Source organism: Marmota monax, unplaced genomic scaffold (assembly GCF_021218885.2).
Source record: "Marmota monax isolate L192 unplaced genomic scaffold, Marmota_monax_Labrador192_F-V1.1 WCK01_AAM20220418_F8-fsc00168, whole genome shotgun sequence".
In the NCBI taxonomy this organism is placed as follows: Eukaryota; Metazoa; Chordata; class Mammalia; order Rodentia; family Sciuridae; genus Marmota; species Marmota monax.
In genome coordinates, this window is record NW_026692492.1 from 3,925,750 (window position 1) to 3,944,452 (window position 18,703).

General features: G+C 49.5%; 1 long non-coding RNA gene across 3 annotated transcripts in view; it reads left to right on the top strand.

Moving 5' to 3' along the window:
* Window positions 1-9,118: 9,118 nt before the first annotated feature.
* The window catches only part of LOC131424153 (uncharacterized), a 48,228-nt gene continuing 38,643 nt past the window's right edge, over window positions 9,119-18,703 (top strand). For all 3 annotated transcript variants that reach the window (XR_009226709.1, XR_009226711.1, XR_009226710.1), the window contains exons 1-2: window positions 9,119-9,440; window positions 10,538-10,703. This is a non-coding gene — a long non-coding RNA (uncharacterized LOC131424153). The remainder of the gene's footprint in view (window positions 9,441-10,537; window positions 10,704-18,703) is intronic.

Genomic DNA, 18,703 nt, shown 5'->3' on the forward strand with positions numbered 1-18,703 from the left:
GGTTTCTCTGTACACACTCGGTGATGTCCCACCACCCTATATCTGACCACTCGTTCCCCGATAATGTCCCATCACCCCGTTATTGATCAGCTTCCTCCCCTCCCCCGTCCCCAGGTGGCATCTGCTCACCCCAATATCTGATCCCATGTCCCACCACCCACTCTCCCAGGGGACATGAGAGGAGCAGTCGTGGGGAGCCCCTGAGGGCCTGTGCACACAGGAGCCAGCCCTGTGTCCAACCAGCTGTGATGAGAAAACACTGCCCACTGCCCAGGTGGCAGGCAGGGTGCAGGCTGGGTGGGATTGCTGAGCCAGAGCAATGAGCTGACAAGTACCTAAACCACAGGGACCACTGTCCCTCCATTGCCTCCACTGGGGACCCCCACTCTCCCCTCCCAGACCCCAGGTTCCCCTCTATATGCCTGGGTTGTTGGTTCCCTCAGAGCTTAGCCCCCAGGCAGACGAGGGGGCAGGAGCCCTGAGGGTCCAGGCCTGTCCCCCTTATCTCCAGGGAACACAGGTGTCACTGGGATGTCAACATTCTTGGCCTGCAGCTTCTGTCCTGCCTGGTAGCAGCCATCCTGGAATGCATGATGACCTTGGGCTAGGATGGCAAGGCCAGGGGTCATCCCCCCTCATCACAGGCCCCTCGAGACATCATGGCTCCTGCCCCCTGCCCAGCACCTGAGGGCCCACCTGTGTGACCAATTTTTACGGAACTCCCAGAAGGTCCCACCTGGTGTCCCATTAGTGGGGTGCAGCTCCCCTTAGTGTACGCCAGGAGGGACCAGGAGGATTGTTATGGACACAGCTGAGGGGTCCACAGATCCTCTGTAGTGGGGGCTGAATAGGAGAACACTTGAGTACAATATCCAGAATCCTCCCGGCCCGCAGCTGCCCAGGGTATCTGCAGTGACACCACAGAGCGCCAAAGCACACTACCCAGAATCCCTGGGGGCCTGCTGCTTGGCGGGGGAGGGGGCCCATCTCGGTGAGAGCTGCGTGGACAGACCTCTGTACTACACTACCCAGAATGCGAATGGCCCTCGGCTTCCGGGGAGGGCCAACACCCTAATGGTTGCATGAACTGACCTCTGGACTACACTACCCAGAATGCATGGGGACCTCGACTTCCGGGAAGGGGGAATCACCCTAAGGGTTGCGTGTGCAGACCTCTGGACTACACGACCCAGAATGCTCAGGGACCTAGGCTTCCTGGACGTGGGGCAATCACGGTGAGGATTGCATGGGCAGACCTCTGGACTACACTACCCAGTATGCAAATGGCCCTCGGCTTCCGGGGAGGGCCAACACCCTAATGGTTGCATGAGCTGACCTCTGGACTACACTACCCAGAATGCTCGGGGCTATCGACTTCCGGGAACTGGGGAAAATCACCCTAAGGGTTGCGTGGGCAGACCTCTGGACTACACTACCCTGAATGCTCAGGGTCCTCGGCTTCCGGGGCGGGACATCACCTTAATGGTTGCTTGAGCCGATCTGGGGACTACACTACCCAGAATGCTCGGGCTGCGGCTTCCAGGGAGGGGCATCACGGTGGGGGGGGGGGTTGCATAGGCCTACCTCTGGACTACACTACCGAGAATGCTAATGACCCTCAGCTTCCAGGAGGGGGTGCATCATGGTGCGGGTTGCGGGGGGCGGGGTGGGGCGGTCGACCTCTGGACTACACTACCCAGAATGATCAGGGCCGCGGCTTCCAGGACGGGGGCATCACGGTGAGGGTTGCGCGGGCAGACCTCTAGACTACACTACCCAGAATGCTAATGACCCTCGGCTTCCGGGGGGGGGGGCGCATCACGGTGAGGGTTGCATGGGCCTACCTCTGGACTACACTACCCAGAAAGCTAATGACCCTCGAATTCCAGGAGGAGGGGGGGCATCACGGCGAGGGTTGCGTGTGCGGACCTCTGGACTACACTACCCAGAATGATCGGGGCCGTGGCTTCCGGGAAGGGGCATCACCGTGAGGGTTACCTGGGCAGGATGCTGGACTGCAATACCCAGAATGCTCCAGAGACCATCATGTTGAGGGTGCCTGGGGAGAACGCTGGATTATAGTGCCCAGAGGCCCTTGGCTTCCAGGGGCCATCATGGTGAGGGCTTCCGGGGCTGGATGCTGGACTGCAATACCCAGAATGCTCCAGGGTCATCATGGTGAGGGCTTCCTGGGCTGGATGCTGGACTACAATACCCAGAATGCTCCAGGGGCCATCATGGTGAGGGTTGCGTGGGCAGGATGCTGGACTGCACTGCCCAGAATGCCTGGGGCCCGCCTCCCCAGAGGCCTCTGCGGCCTCCCACAGTTGGGCACAGAGGTGAGGAGTCCTGTGTGCTGTGTGGAGTGCTGGCCAGCTGCAGGTGGCCATGCAGGGCTGACTGGGACTGGAGTGTTCATTCCTCTGCCTGCTCCACGGGCTGCAGCTGTGCTTGGTGGGGCTGAGTGCAGAGGATGGCGCTTAGGAAGGTGGTCTCTTTGACGCTTTCTCCTGAACGTCCACTGCAGTGATGTCACCGATGGGTACAACTGGACATCAGACGATGTCCACATCTGTGATGTCACCGATGGGTACAACTGGACATCAGATGATGTCCACGTCTGTGATGTCACCGATGGGCACAACTGGACATCAGATGTAGCAGTGGGTCAGATCTCACTAGGTAGCTACTGAAGGTGGAGGAAAGAGCCGAGTTCCATTATGGTCTGCACAGAGGTAATTTGGGCATAGTACGGAACTCCCAGTAGGTCCCACCTGGTGTCCCATTAGTGGGGTGCAGCTCCCCTTAGTGTACGCCAGGAGGCACCAGGAGGATTGTTATGGACACAGCTGAGGGGTGGACAGATCCTCTGTATTGGGGGCTGAATAGGAGAACACTTGAGTACAATATCCAGAATCCTCCCGGCCCGCAGCTGCCCAGGGTATCTGCAGTGACACCACAGAGCGCCAAAGCACACTACCCAGAATCCCTGGGGGCCGGCTGCTTGGCGGGTGAGGGGGCCCATCTCGGTGAGAGCTGCGTGGGCAGACCTCTGGACTACACTACCCAGAATGCGAATGGCCCTCGGCTTCCGGGGAGGGCCAACACCCTAATGGTTGCATGAGCTGACCTCTGGACTACACTACCCAGAATGCTCGGGGCTATTGACTTCCGGGAACTGGGGAAAATCACCCTAAGGTTTGCGTGGGCAGACCTCTGGACTACACTACCCTGAATTCTCAGGGTCCTCGGCTTCCGGGGAGGGACATCACCTGAATGGGTGCATGAGCCGATCTGGGGACTACACTACCCAGAATGCTCGGGCTGCGGCTTCCAGGGAGGGGCATCACGGTGGGGGTTGCATGGGCCTACCTCTGGACTACACTACCCAGAATGCTAATGACCCTCAGCTTCCAGGAGGGGGTGCATCGTTTCGGGGGGGCGGGGTGGGGGGGCGACCTCTGGACTACACTACCCAGAATGATCAGGGCCGCAGCTTCCAGGACTGGGGCATCACGGTGAGGGTTGCGCGGGCAGACCTCTAGACTACACTACCCAGAAAGCTAATGACCCTCGGATTCCAGGAGGAGGGGGGGCATCACAATGAGGGTTGCGTGGGAGGACCTCTGGACTACACTACCCAGAATGATCGGGCCGCGGCTTCCAGGAAGGGGCATCACCGTGAGGGTTGCGTGGGCAGGATGCTGGACTGCAGTACCCAGAATGCTCCAGAGACCATCATGTTGAGGGTGCCTGGGGAGAACGCTGGATTATAGTGCCCAGAGGCCCTTGGCTTCCAGGGGCCATCATGGTGAGGGCTTCCGGGGCTGGATGCTGGACTGCAATACCCAGAATGCTCCAGGGGCCATCATGGTGAGGGTGCCTGGGGAGAACGCTGGACTACAGTGCCCAGGGGCCTTGGCTTCCAGGGGCCATCATGGTGAGGGTTGCGTGGGCACGATGCTGGACTGCAATGCCCAGAATGCCTGGGGCCCGCCTTCCCAGAGGCCTCTGCGGCCTCCCACAGTTGGGCACAGAGGTGAGGAGTCCTGTGTGCTGTGTGGAGTGCTGGCCAGCTGCAGGTGGCCACCCAGGGCTGACTGACACCAGCGTGTTCATTTCTCTGCCTGCTCCACGGGCTGCAGCTGTGCTTGGAGGGGCTTAGTGCATAGGATGGCGCTTAGGAAGGTGGTCTCTTTGACGCTTTCTCCTGAACGTCCACGTCTGTGATGTCACCGATGGGCACAACTGGACATCAGACGATGTCCACATCTGTGATGTCACTGATGGGCACAACTGGACATCAGATGATGTCCACGTCTGTGATGTCACCGATGGGTACAGCTGGACATCAGATGATGTCCACGTCTGTGATGTTACTGATGGGTACAGCTGGACATCAGATGTAGCAGTGAGTCAGATCTCACTAGGTAGCTACTGAAGGTGGAGGAAAGAGCCAAGTTCCATTATGGTCTGCACAGAGGTAATTTGGGCATAATAAAGGGGGAAGGAGGGAAGAGTTCAGCTTGGGACTTGGTGAAGTAAGAAGTGGAGTCAGTCGTTGTGAATGCAGTTAGGCCAGCTGTGTTGGTGGCAGTGGTATAAGAATTCTGTCTTCCCCCAGAGACTGGGAGAGAGAACCTGTCCTGCTGGATGATTGTATTTCGAGGTAATGGCCCTCAGGCTCTGAGCCCCTCTGCGTTGCAAGAGATGCATGTTGTCAATTGCAAGTCCTTTCTATTAAATGACCGGAGAAAGGGAGGTTGGGGCCTGTCGCCAGGTGTGGGCCAGGACAGAGTAAGTTTTCTTGGAAGCCTTGAGCTTTCCTCAGGCAGTTGTTTTGGGGGACGAGGTGGAGGTGGGGGTGTTGCACATGAGGCACAAACTGAGCTGAGTCCCTGAGCTCAGAGGATTTGCTTCCAGCAGGGTGTGTGGACTTGGGGGAACACCATCTTCCTACCTGCCTCAGGAGGACTGGGCTCATGCATGCCCCACCAGGAAGCCCCCCCACCCCAGACTCTAGAGGGCAGAGGCAGTGACTGCTCTGCCTTTGGCTGCTATGGGGAGTGCCCGTCCTCAGCCCCCCAGGAAACACACAGAGTCCCTAGCCATCCCTGTGTTGGCCTGTGGCCTTTTCTGTGGCCAGCAGGGCCTGGTGTCCCACAAAGGAGATGCCTGTAAGGGAGGCACAGTTGGAGGCCTGGGCTGTGAAGGGCCTTTTGCTCCTCCTGTGCTGAACAGGCAGTGTGCTAGTCCTGAACGTCAGAATCCTGACTCAGCAAGCTGCATCATGACCATTTTGGGAAAATGCACTAAGTCCCTGGAGCTGCCTCTTGGCTGGGACTGGGCCTCCTGAGGTGCCTATGCAGTTATCAGATGCCCTGGGTGGAGGCAGGAGGTCCCTCTTCAGCGCCTGCACTGGGCCTCTGTGGGGAGACATATCCACCCTCAGGGTCCTGACAACCAGCCCCCCCATTCCCCTCTCCCCTTTCTGTCTTGTTTGACCCCCGGGCTGTTCTTCCCTCACCCCTTTAAAGGGCCAGCTTGGGCCCAGTGGACACAGGTGAGATGCCTTGACCAGGTGGAACGTCCTCTCCTTTGCCTCCTGAGATTAAAAGGGACATCTTTGGTGTTACAAGCTGTGGATGGCTGGGAGGTGGGGCTGAAGGACATGTAAGGGGTGGGATTGGTCTAGTTCTGTGCTTTCTGGGGCCCAGGGACAGCAAGGTGGAGGCTCAGTGTCCAGTCCCAGGAAGGCTGACCTCTTACCGCTCCTTGTCCTCATCCTCCACTGGCCCCAGGAGGTTGAAAGCTGAGGCCAGAGTGCCCAGACAGTCAGTGCGGGAAGTGACCACCTGGCAGTGGTGAGGGCCTGTGAGGTGCCCTGCTCCTGCCCCCTCCCTATGTGGGGTGACCTTGGGGAGACAGGTATCTGCAGAGGGTGGAGCCGAATGTGCCTGTGTCATTCTCCTAGGGCTGCCTAGCAAAGTGCCACCAACTGGGTAGCTTAGACACACAGAGACTTGTGACCTCAGACTCTGAAGTGCAGAGCTCTGGAATTGAGGTGTCGGCCGCATTCCCCGGGATGGTCTCCCTGCAGCCGCTCTAGTTTCCTGGGTTTGGCAGCAGAGCTCCAGACTCCAAAGGGTGTCTTTCCTGGGTCTGATTCCTCCTATTTATAAGACACAAGTCTATGCAGATTTTTTTCTATAAACTTTATAATTTTGCACTTGAAAATTGGACTTTATGGATTATTTTGAGTAGCTTTTTGGGTAAGCCGTAAAGATTGCGTTCGAGTTTCACGTATTTCATTTTTATTTTCACAACTGTTCTGCAGCCATTCATGGTTACAGATTTTTTTCTCTCCATCGAGTGGCCTTTGTCCCTTTGAGAGGACACTTGACTGGTTTTACATGGGTCTTTCTGAGCTCATTCTTCTGTTCCTTTTGTCTATTTCCAATGCCTTTCCCACTGCCACACTCTGGGATCACTGAAGCTTTATGATAAGAGCTGTAACCAGATGTGCAGAGTCTTGAACTATTTTTTAAAATCTCTTTATTTTGTTTGTTTATTTTTGTGTAGTGCTGAGGATCCAACCCAGTGCTTCACATGTGCGAGGCAGGTTCTCTGCCACTGAGCCACAATCTCAGCCCCCTTTTGAGCTATTTTTGATCACTCCTTTGCCATATCTTCTAGGCTCAGCATTTGTAGGTATCTTCTGTGGTGCTGGGATTGGGATTCTGCTGCATCTAAAGATCAAATTAGAAAGAAGTATCTCCCTAACATTAATGGTTGAATTGATCCTGAGCAAGGAAAATCACTGCATTTATTTATCTTTCTTTTCATTCCTTTCAACCATGTTCAAAGTTCTCTGAATGCATACTTGTATATGTGTTGTCAGAGTAACCTTTCAGTATTTCAGGAGTGCTATTTTTTTTAGAATTCAAATTCCAGTAATTCCTGTGTTGCCTACATATAGCAAGTTTCCTTCTCCTGGGGACCCACGTGGGAAATGCCACATCTGGGGATGCCTGGGGGCCCTAAGGTGGGCAGCAGAGGTTCATTACCCTGGGGACTCTCTTGGGGAGACATCATGACCTGGGGATGCCTGGGGGCTCTGTCTAAGGTGGGGACCAGGGCTTCCTTCTCCTGGGGACCCACATGGAGAGACATCATGACCTGGGGCTGCCTGGGGGCTCTGTCTAAGGTGGGGACCAGGGCTTCCTTATCATGGGGACCCTCTTGGGGAGACATCATGACCTGGGGATGCCTGGGGGCTCTGTCTAAGGTGGGGTCCAGGGCTTCCTTATCCTGGGGACCCTCTTGGGGAGACACCATGGCCTGGGGATGCCTGGGGGATATGTCTGTGGTGAGGACCAGGGCTTCCTTCTCCTTGGCAATGGAGACTCCACTGTGGATTCAGGATGACCGAGGTCCAGGTGAGGAAAACATGAGGAAGAAGCTTCCTGGGCACTGCCTGTGTGCTGAGGAAGAAGTTCTGCCATGTCCTTTGCTTTCCCAGGTAATATTTCAGCAGAACTTCCTTTACAACAGTATTCCTCACTGAGGGTTTGGCTGCTCATCATTATGTCACTTCAGTGTGTTTTGTGTGGCCTGAGTGTATTTTGGGGAGAAATCCAAGGGCACAGGAGAAACCCAGATGGCCACTCAAGATGGTGCAGGGAGGCCCAGCGCCTGGAGTCCCACTGGGGCCTGAGGGGAAGGGCTAATGTGCACCTCATTGCTTGCTCTTATTCATGTTTTAATGAGTAAATTTTCTTATAGGTTTAAGTACTTGAGAAATATTGAGAAGTCGATGTGTTAAAATTCAAAGTTACATTAAGTGTAAATATTGCATTTGTGTCGGTTACAAGAAGAACCTTGTGGTGGGGTTATAGATCAGGGGTGGAGTACTCCATCCCAGGCACTCTGAGATGAAACCAAATGAAGAAGCAAAACACAGACTTGAAGATCTACAGTGTAAATTAACCACAAGTAAAGGACTTCAGATGTATTAATCCAGTGTACTGCATGCTCCTATTAGAACCTCATTTGTCATTGTCTAAAATTTATTGGAAATAGCTGGAGAAATCTGTGTATCAGTTAGGTATTAGATATTAAAGAATTATGATTGTTTTCAACTGTGGCTGTATTAAAGACTTTCCATTACGTGACCACAATTTTTTAGAAGAAACCGGATGATGCTGGGGTTTGCTGGGTGAGTCTGTTCTAGTGGGGTGGGCCCTCTGACCAGTCCCACAGTGGGGATGGCTGCGTGGGCAGTTTCTTGGCTGAAGTACCCATAATACTTGGGGTACCAGGGCCAGTAGCTCCTAGCGGCCACACACTGAGGGGCCTGTGGGCAGAATGCTGGACAGCAGTGCCTAGAATCCTCGGGGCCCACAGTTCCCAGGAGCCCCTGGTGAGAATTGCATGACACACCAGTTCTACCCAGAATAATGGGGGCTCCTGGCAACTGTGTGGCCTGCAGATCCCAGAGGCCTTTGTGGAGGATTCTTGGCTGGGTGGGCAGTCGCTGGGATATGCTACCCAGAATCCTCAGTGTACCAGGGCCAGCGCGTGGCCCAAAGCTTCCAGATGCCTTGGTGGGTGTGAGCAGCAGAATGCTGGACTGCACTGCCCAGAGTCCCCGGGGTGCTTTGTGAGAATGCAGCCAGCAGCTCCCAGGAGACTCTGGGGTGAGAGCTGCGAAGGTTATGATGGCTGCCCTACCTAGAATCCTTCAGGGCCTGCTGTCACCAGAGCCCTCTGCAGTGAGGGCAGCATAGGTCAAATGACAGACGGCAGTATCCATCACCCTCGGGGACCTGCGGCTTGCAGGGACCTCTGGAGTGATGGCTGTACTGACAAAATGACAAATTGTGCTACCCATTACCCTTGGATGCCTGCTGTTCTTAGGAACCTCTGGGGGCAGGGCTGCAAGGGCAGAATACCAGGCTTCAGTGCTCAGAATCCCTGGGGATCCCTGCAAACCCTGTAACTCCCAGAGTTTCTGTGGTGAGGGTTGTGTGGGTAGAGCACTACCTGGAATCTCTAGGGGACCAGGGAAAGCATGGGGTCTGCAGCTCCTGTGGTCCTCCCAGCAGGGCTGTGCAGGCCAAACCTACCCTATCTTACCCAGAACCCTCAGGGGCTGCAGCTCCCAGGATCCTTTGTAGTAACTGAGCTGCACTACATTACCCACAATCCTCAGGGGCTGCAGCTCCCAGAACCCTCTTTGGTGACTGAGCAAGCCCTGGACTGAAGTACCCACAACCCTAAGGGGGAATTTAGCTCCCAGAACCCTCTGATGTGAGTGGGCAGAACTACGTGACTCACTACCCTCAAGGGCTGTAGCTCTAAGGATCCTCTGTGGTGAGAACGGGAGGCAGAGAAGTTAACTATACTACCTGGAATCCTTTTGGGGAGGTGTTGTCCAGGTGAGTGTGCAGCCTGCAACTCCCAGAGGCCTTCACAGTGAGGGCTGTGCAGAAGGCCAGACTACACTGCCCAGAATCCCTGAGCCCTGGAGCGCCCAGACACCTTCCTGTCCAGGGCTTCAGGGAAAAGCATCTGGGGTGTCCAGGCAGATCCCCGGAGCCTTGATGGTGAGGTCCACTTAGATAGCATGGACTGCATTACCCAGAATAATCAATGGCCTACAGACCTCTGAGCTCAGGGCTGCCTGAGTAGTACGGACTACAATGCCCAGAATTCCTGGGGGCTCAGAGTTCTAAGGTGCCACTGTAATGTGGTCTGCATCAACAGAGCACCACACTACAATGTCCCTGGTGCTTGGGGGCCTGCAGCTCCCAGGAGCCTCTATGGTGAGGGCTGCATGGGCTGAATATACTTCCCAGTATCCCTAGGGGCCCCCGTGTAGCAGCGTACAGAAACTTCTGCAATGAGGGCCACATTGTAGAATTCTGGACTGCACTGGCCAGAATCCTGGAGTATGTGCTACTTGCAGCCTCTGTAGGCTTCTGTGGTGAGGCCTGGATGGCCAAAACACCTGACTACACTGCCAGGGCCCTCCAGGTGCTAGCATGTGGCACACAGCTCTCAGGTCCTCTGTGGCTAGGGTGTGTGGGCAGGACACCAGGTGACACTGCCAGGGTCCTCCAGGTGCCTGGACCAGCATGTGGCACACAGCTCTCAGGTCCTCTGTGGTTAGGGTGTGTGGGCAGGACACCAGGTGACCCTGCCAGGGCCCTCCAGGGTGCCTGGACCAGCACGTGGCACACAACTCTCAGGTCCTCTGTGGTTACAGTGTGGGGGCAGAACACCAGATTTCACTGTCAAGAATCCCTGGGCATTCTGAATGAATGTGTAGCCTGCAGCTCCCAGGGGCATCCATGACTAGAGCTGAATCATCTAGAATGAATTATTTAGAATTAGTTACAATGCCCCAAGGCAGGGGCTGAAGCCTGCATTCCCAGAATCACCAGAGGGTTTGATCTGAAGTAAGTGCTCCTCCCCTTGACAGTGGTCACCATGGGCTGAGATTCAACTGTTTTGTTTTGTTTTTTCCCACCAGGTGTTGAACTCAGAGGTGCTTAACAACTGAGCCACAACCCAGCCCTGTTCAGTTTCTATTTTGAGGCAGGGTCTTGCCAAGTTGCTTAGGGTCTGAGTAAATTGCTGAGACTAACCTTGAACTTGTGATCCTCCTGCCTCAGCCTCCAGAGCCACTGGGATTTCAGGTGTGTGCTACCGCATCCAGCTTTAATTTCTTTTCTGAAAAACCATGATCTGAAAATGGGGCAGCCTCTGGCTAAGTCACTCTGTCTCAAACACCTCACTTCCCAGAGACCTCTGCAGTGGGCTGTTTCTGGGCTTCTGTTGGGCTCATGAGTGAATTTCCCAGCCTCTGCAGCTGCACATGTCTGCAGCCCTGCCCACCTGGCCCCTGGCTGCAGCAGCGCTTGGCCTGGTGGAGTGCAGGGCTGGGGTGCAGGTGTTAGGTAGTAGCTAGCAATGAGCAGTGAAATGCAGGCAAGGTCCCAAGAGTTCTTTCAACTACTCCCAAAGTAGATGAGAAAGCCAAGGTGGTAGTTAATTTGTAGAAATAAACAGAAGCAGAGGAGTTAGTGGGAAGACATATCAAGAAAAAGGAGTAATGGGACTAACTCTTGGACTGTCCACTGAGGTTGGTGTGAAGCTAGAAATCATGGCTAAAGGTGGCTCCATTTGTCTGGAAAGGAAGTGCTTCAGGGCACACACCAGGCAAGACACCAAACAGGAAGCAGATTTTCTTTGGCTATAGCCAGGTTCAGAGGGCACAGCTTTTGGTGTAATCAATCAATCCCCCTGAACTTTGAGTTCAGGTAGTTTCAGAACTCTATACCCAGCATGTAAGGGGAGGGGCTCAGAAGTTCCCAGTCTGCAGAAGTTCACACAAAAGCAGCTTTGTCTTTCACTGTTCTGGGCAAGTTAACCCTTCAAGGATAGTGACTGAGAATGGGGGAGCTGCTTCTCCCCTCCCTTCTTCCCCTTCCAGCTCTTACCATGGAGCCTGATTGGTAACTTCTCTCACCTCAGAGATGTAGCCATCTCAGTGAGGCTCCAGCTCAGGGCCAGAGGCCTTGTTACAGGATTTGTCTTTTTTTAATTTATTTTTTTTATCACATTAAACAGTAAGAATCATCAGGCAATAAAGACCTCCCTTAAAGGAAATAAAAACATTTTAATAGGTTTTTATCATGTCAAGATATGGACAAAATGTTAGCTCACATTGGCATAGTAAAATTAGGGAAATAGCCTGAAATATTCTTGAATTAATCAGGTAAAATTTTGATAGTCAGTACAGTACATATAAATCTCTTTTTAATAGTTTTAACTTTTTATATCATCTGTCTAGATAATGATATAAAGATTTTCTGGTTTAGGAAAATACTTTTATCATTAAAATCTAGAATGTAAAGACCTTGTTTCACCCAAAGATGTTTTTTTGATTCTTCTTAGGACCTCCAATGTGTGCTTCCTCTCTGCTAAAGAATCTTTTCCTTTTAGAATTTTTCCTGGTTATACTTTAATTTGTTAAAACCTTAGAATCTAAACAAATTTTTGTACTTTGATAAGAAGAAATATTAATGAAAAAATAGTTAAAGCCCTTGAGTATTTCTGAAGATAGAGTTATATTTGTTTATAATCTTATAAAAGTTTTTACAGAAGCTGGGGTTGTGGCTCAGCGGTAGAGCGCTCACCTAGCATGTGCAGTGCGCTGGGTTCAATCCTCAGCACCACCTAAAAACATTAAAAAATGGAAGTATTGTGTCCAACAACAACTAAAATAAAAAAGTTTTTTAAATCTTGTATGATAACTTTGAGAACTAGAGATTACTTGAAGGTTGTATTCTCTCTTGAAAGCAAATTTATAGTAAAATATATTTATCTAAAATGTCTGTATCTAGAATATCTGTAAACAGAAGCAGAGGAGCTAAGGCACAACATCAGATAAATACATGTATAAGAAGTATATAAATTATGTGTTTTCTGTTGAAGAAAAGCAATTAGATAAGTATATATTAGCTAAACAATTAGACATATATGCTAATCATTTTATGAATTAAGAACTATAGGCTATCCAAGTACCTAGAAAAATATATTAATAATCAGGGCATAACTTATAATTGTATTAACTTTATGTAACCACGAGGTTCTTAAGATATTTGGATCCATTTCAATTTATTTTTAACTAGGAGTGCATAAATAAATGTGTGATGTCACATGATGTAGCTGAAATAAGACCCTTATGTATATTTTATTTTTTGTAATTACTTAGTCAGGAATGAGGGTAAGGGTCTTATGTTCATCACAGGAACATTGCTGGCTTTTGTTCCTGCGACAAGCAAGTGCACCCCCATAACCTTCAAAATTAAAAGCAAAATATAAAAAAGCATAGTTGGAAACCTCCCATCAATAGCATTATTTAGTAACATAACCACAGAGAAAAGTCAGATTATTTAATTCAAAAATAACTGAAATGTGGGAGGCGGGACCAGGAAGCCGGCTCTGCCAGGCTCCCAGTGGTTACCATGGTGACGGAAACAGCATGGAGCCTGCTGCCCACAGTCAGGCAAAGTTTCCCTGAGCTCCCCTAGCTGGTGGGATTCTGTTAGATTTGTCTCTATCTCCGGCCTAGGCAGGATCCTAGGGACGGGTAGCACCTTGCCTTGTCTCTGCGACCTGCGCTTGCAGCTTGTATTCGCCTGTGTTTTGTACTTTTCCTTGTAGCATGGAGGACTTTAAAAGTGAGTTTTAGGGGCTGGGGATGTGGCTCAAGGGGTGGTGCACTCGCCTGGCAAGCACTGGGTGCTGGGTTCCATCCTCAGCACCACATAAAAATGAAATAAAGATATTGTGTCTACCGAAAACTAAAAATAAATATTAAAAAATTCTCTCTCTCTCTCTCTCTCTCTCTCTTTTAAAAAAAAGTGACACCAGTGTTTCTCTCAGATTTTAGGGCAGTCTTCATTTGGCACCCAGGCCAGGTTGCTTAAGGGTTAAAAGCACTGCTGGTGGTGAGTCTAGTTACAGACACCACAGGGAACAGCAGCTAAAGTCTTTTGTCCACAGTGGGTGAGTTCCAGCCATTCTGATTCAGTAGGACAAGAATGTAGCAAAGAGGTTCAGTATAAACCTTCAGAGCATTCACAAAAATAACATTCACTCCTCTACAGGTAAAGAATCCTTGTATCAAGTCTCATCACAAAATCTTCCTTCCCCTTTTCTCACTCTCCAAGCACAGACTTCTAATATATAACTGCCCCCCCCAATCTTTACCTAATATTTCAAATTATAAAAATTCACAAAAACAATCCCCAAAAGTCCACAAAAGCACTTTCCCCATGGGAGAGAACTGAACTTAACAACATATCCCATTAATCATCTTAATAATTCTTTACATTTAGAGTCTCTAGAATTATAATGAAAGACCCCAGCCCAATAACTTTAGGCCAGTTCGTGTCATTTTGTGTCTCTCTCTGTCTGGTTGTTATCTTGTTATCTGTTCATGCGCAGCGTCTGTACGATTACGCGTAATCGCTCTGTATTCTGGGCAGCTTGAGAAGGAGTTGACGAACTCGGACTTCTCCCCTGCCACCCTGGGAGACGTCCCAGGGGCTCAGGGAGGCCCATCTTGGGGGGGGCCTCCAATGTTCTGTAGAGTACACTGTACTCGTGGGTGACGGAGGTGACGGTATCCCTCCTCTCCCTAATCCGTCAGGTACGTTCGGTTTGTGCTCGAGCCGCGCAGCGTTCTCCGTGTCCAGTCTGATATTTGTGTCGGTCTTCTTGCCTTTGCACTTTCTCACTCCATCTAAGACTAACATGGGGCAATCCATAACAACTCCTTTGAGTCTCACCCTTGACCATTGGCAGGACGTCCGAAATCGGGCAGACAACCATTAATTAAAAGTTAAGAAGAAAAAAAAAAAGCGGCTCAGGGGCACCCGGCCCTCTCCCTCCCTCGTGGGGGTAGAAGGGAACGGGTCCCCAAACCTCCCAAGTGTTATCACAGGGCCAAGGAAGCAAACGGGTCTTCCTGGAATCGGGCTGCTTGGAAATGCAGCCCAAGGCGGATGATAAATTCCATCTAAGGCTGAATACTGAGACTAGAGAAGCAATGTTTTCTCCCCCCCCCCCATAACCGGCTTGAGTGCAAATAGAGATGCCTGCTGGGGATTTAATAACTTTGACATCTCGCTTTGACTTTTCTCAAAGCCCTGTCCTCATTATTAAATTGGTGTTAATTGGCTTTAGAGCTGGGAACCAAATTTTCAGTCACAAATTTTGACACTCTCAAGGGGACTTTTAAGGAGTCCCCACTCTGCTTTCTTGGGGAAGCCTAGCACTCGAAACAACTGCAAGCAGAGGATGGACTTTTTGGGAGCTGGCTACTAAAAAGTTAAAAAAAAAAAAATGCCTAATGCCTAAGGTCAAACCAAACTGGAGGAACTGATCCTATGGGTGAAAGATAGGATTAAGGGACTCCCAGCAGCTGCCAGAGCCATTTAGCTCTGGGGAGTTCCCTGGGTCCTTATCTACATCTTAAGGATTACGCCACCTCTGTTTACTTAAAAAGAAGGGACACTGAATGCAGTAAAGCCAGTCACACTGAGACCCTTGATTTTACACCTATAGTTGCCCCTACGTGAAAACATCTGGTCCACTCATGGGAAAGTCTATGGTGCCACTGATGGGAGCCATAATTAAATGAAAGTTCAAAACCTGGAGAGAGATTTTCTTATCTGGTTGTCTGATTGTTTCTTAGGGATAATCTAGGTTAAATGTGTGTCAAAAAAAATAATAATAATAATTTTTATTGTAACAATCTGGTATCTGAATGGGTTTCTAAAGCATTGCACTATCTTGCAGTTAAAAGTTGGGTTTAAGCAATTGTTTAGTTTGATTTCAGATAGTTCATGCTAGAAAACTTAAATACTTGGGATAAAAAAAATAAAAAAATTAAAGAGTTTCAATTTTGAACTGGGTAGCCTAAAAAAAAATTAAAACGTTGGTCTGGCTCATAAAAATGACATTAGATAATTAAATAGCAATAGTCTTAGAAATTTTCAAAGCTTAATTTCAGATATATATGGTAGTGTGTGGGCAAATTTAATGTAACTCAATGCTACTTTTGAAACTTCAGAACAAGCAAAGTGGCTTAGAGGTACTAAAGAAATTTCTTCTGATGGTAGAGGTCCTATTTCCAGTTTTATGTGAACAAGTTTTTCTAATGTAAAAAGATATGAAATTTTAAATTTTGGAAATTGCTTCTTAAATTTGTATCATAATTTTCAACATCTAAACCTGGAAATATAACTTAAGGTTAAAATGCTTACCTGAACTCAAACTAGACCAAACCAAGAAGTAAATTGTATGGTATTTACTAACTACTGGCCAGTCATCTTTTTTTTTTAGGACTCTTGTTTTTTCTTAGATTCTGTATTTTTTTTGAGCTCGTGATTCCGATCCTGCAGACCTAGGTTAATGTTTTTCTGATCAGTGAAGTTTTAAAAAAAAAAAAAAAAAAAACATTGCAATAGAGATTTCATCTGCTAAAAGCTACGAGGCCTTTATTAATTGTTATGTGTGCACACTCTTGTTATGTGTTATATGTCGGTATGTCTGTATGTGTATATGTCCATATATCCTGCAGTGATATAACAATTGACAGATGAGGAGCGCTCATAAAAAAAAAAAATTTGAAGCACAACAAGGATGATTTGAACATTGGTTTAACAAATCCCCATGGTTCTTTGCTATCCACCAGAGCGGGACCTTTAATTATTTTGCTGATAATCCTGACGTTTGGACCCTGCATACTCAATAGATTGGTGCAGTTTATGAAAGAAAGACTTTCTGTAATCCAGACTATGGTCCTTACTCAGCAATACCAGTTGCTTCAACAACAGACAGGGTCACAAACGAGCTTAATCCAAGAACCTGAGCAAGCAGGACAATGGATATAAGATTCTATCCATGATAAAGAAAAAGGGGGGAATGAAAGACCCCAGCCCAATAACTTTAGGCCCAGTAACAAATCACCAGGGCTTGCTTCCACACCTGCACAGACGTCAGATGTATTTTTCAGAAAATCAGTTAAGTGTAACCGATTAAGAAAGGACAGGATGGTTGGGAAAGGAGCCGGCACGGTTGGGCAAACGGGATCATACAATGAAAAACCATACAATGAATAACAAATGGTTTTTATGTGGTTTTTCCAGGAACCTATAGTGAAAAACAAGTTTACCCTTTAAGTGACCTATATGCTGGATTCAAAAGAGCCAATGAGATACCTGTTACTGTGCTAGGAGGGAAACTGACCACTGTACCCTATAAAAGATCTGTACCCCAAAGCCCGGTGTGCCAGTTCACCGAAGCTCCGGCTGAGGTTTCGCTGAGCACCCGCAGGCGCCTGTGTATCAATAAATCGCCTCTTGCTTTTGCAGCCAGTGCCTCGTGCGTCTTTCTTGGACAGGGAATCCGCGGGTCTTTCAATAAAAATAATTTTTTTTCTCTCTAAAGACAAACTGCTCCCAAATATTAAAAAGTTGAATGTCACAGATTTTTCTTCTACTTCACTTACTTTCTACAATTCAGCCCACAATACTCTGAAATCCTAAGCGTGCTTAACTTCTGGAGAGAAATTCCAAACCCACTAAATTTCTAAAATTCATCCTAGAGTTCCATATCGGCCACAAATTGTCACCTTTCTCATGACTAAAACACTCAGGGTCACTCCAGGTGAACTGGGCTATGTGAAATAATCGCACGAGAGACAGAGAAATACCTTTTCCTTTGGGTCCTGCTGTGATGGCTCCTCTAACCTTAAGGTTCTGCAGAGAGAGACAGAGAGAGAGAGAGAGAGAGAGAGAGAGAGAGAGAGAGAGAGAGAGAGAGAACACACACACACACACACAAACACACACACACTCATGCTGAACCCTTTTATTGTGGAAAAGCCATTCAAATGAGGCAAGGGGTCAGGTTTCAGGGGGCTGAGTCTAGCTTCCTGATGTATGTGTCAGCAGGTTGACTGACATCTAGGAAGGCCCCACCCAAAGGCATAGCAAGAGTAGGGGACACACAAAGGGAGTTTCCATGGACCATTCTATCCCAAAGGGGCAAAGGGGTATGATTACAGAGGAACAGGTGAGTGTAGCTCAACCTCAGGGGTGACACCTACGTCTGAAGACATGCCTCGACTTTCTGAGCTGGGACAATGCCCAAGTGACCATGAAATGATTGAAATGATCAGTCAGAGCCTCTTGCTTCAGGACTGGAAGGTGTGGGTCACTCAGAGTGGCTCCCCACACTTCGACAAACTACTAAACTGGTAAATGTTTGTGGTAAACTAGTAATGGGGTGTTTAGCACCTGGAGTGATGATTTCTTCCAGGCCAGTGGCCAAGTGAAATAGAGAAACAGGAAAACAGGAAGTTTACCTACATTGATCTCTCTTGTAGATAGAGACTCTTTTGCTGATAGTCCTCAAATCAATTATGGTGAAGATTTCTGGGGAAACTTAGTTAAGATTTTCTGTGGAGGAGGGGGTGCCACTACAGAGGATCCCTTTAGTAGCACAGTCACACTAAGGTAACTTTTGACCAGCAATTGACCCCAGTGCCCACATCAACACGGATTGACTTGTAGATGAAGCCCCCTAAATAGGATGGCCACCGTGACAGTTCTGGAGAGGACCAGCTAAGGTCAACCACTCCACTGCCCAACGTGAAGGAGGAGTTGACCACCTGATGGGCAGAGTACAGAGGTGGTCCCCAGTTCTCCTGGAAAACATCAACAGTAATGAAGTTTGGGGACAGCCTTGTCTCCTTTTATTCCCTGCCTGGAGATGCCCACTCTCCCCCTTGAGAGTGCTTTTGCTGAAGCCTCACTTTTCTCTTAGTTTATTTTCACCTCACTGTCACTTCTCAGAACCCTCTCCTGCATGACTTTTGGTGTCTGACTTTAAATTTTCTTTCGCTGTAGCACAAGAGCTGGGGTTTGGCGTTTCAGCTCCCTGCTTTCTGGTGAACTGGGAGGTGGGCTTCTGGACTCCCTTTTCTCCTCTCCTGAGATTCCACTCCATGATGACACAGCCAACACTGCCAGACCTCGTGACAGCAGTGGGGACAGGTTTTATCCAGTAACAGCTGAGAGTGGAGAAAGGGCTGAGGTTTACCAGGAACCTAGGGGTG